Source organism: Camellia sinensis, chromosome 15 (genome assembly GCF_055761805.1).
Source record: "Camellia sinensis isolate YWXY chromosome 15, ASM5576180v1, whole genome shotgun sequence".
NCBI classification, from domain to species: Eukaryota; Viridiplantae; Streptophyta; class Magnoliopsida; order Ericales; family Theaceae; genus Camellia; species Camellia sinensis.
Window position 1 is genome coordinate 45,857,896 of NC_138975.1, and position 975 is coordinate 45,858,870.

Below are 975 nucleotides of genomic sequence, written 5' to 3' on the forward strand. Positions count from 1 at the left end.
AAGATCCGGCTTTGCTCGAAAAAAGTCACATACCAGAAGGGCCGACTGGGCAGCTAACGCTATAGCTACCAAATCCGGCTCTGCTCGAAAGGTGGCCTTATCAGCCAACAACGAAACTGAGGCAGCCAAGCTCAACGCTACAGCTGGATCCTTCAAGGCAGATGTGTCAGAGGAGATCGGCATGTTTTTGATCTTTGGTTGAACAACGAAAGGAACAACCACACCTGATTCCTCTAAGCAAGGCCGTTTATCAGCAGGGCTTTCCTCTGAGCCTGCCTCTCCCTCGGTGGTACATTTTTCTCCCCGCTCTTCTGGAATCGGCCGTTCTTCTGGAATCTGCTATTCAGCTTCCTTCTCCGTCTCGGCCACAACAACTTGAGCCGTTTCTTCTACAACAACGGGTTGCGAAGATTCAGTCGAGGCAACTCCAGAACGGGTGGCCTTGGTTTTCTGTCGGGCGGCCATGCGTTTGGCATTTCTCTTTCGCGCCATCTGCGTGAGATTTTTCCCAGCCATACCCTCAGAATAAGCGCCGGGTAGGTCTCTCGAATTTGTAAAAATATCTCGGAAGAAAAACTTCGCCCGACCCGAAGTGGACGGTGAGTTAGACTGGTTAAGACCGGCTGCCTCAAACGCTGAGTTTAGAGCCTCGTCGACCTCTTCGGCCTCCACAGCAAACTCTCTCGTTGGTTCGGCAACTACCTCGACCACCGGCTCTACATCTTGCTTTGAATCAGAAGCTTCGAAACCAATTTGCCTGAGGGTCTTGAAGCTGGGGAAGATAAGAGCCGTAAGGTGTTGTTCGCCGGATGGGATCGGAATGTCGTCCACGGCCGAGAACGTAGTATACGTAGGCTCGTACCGCAGGAGTATATGGGCGGCTCTCCCTTACTTCTGTACGTTTGGACGGCCAAAATACTTAAGTGCAGTCTTAATTTCTGCAAGGACTGCATCGTCAATCGAGGTCAGAATCTT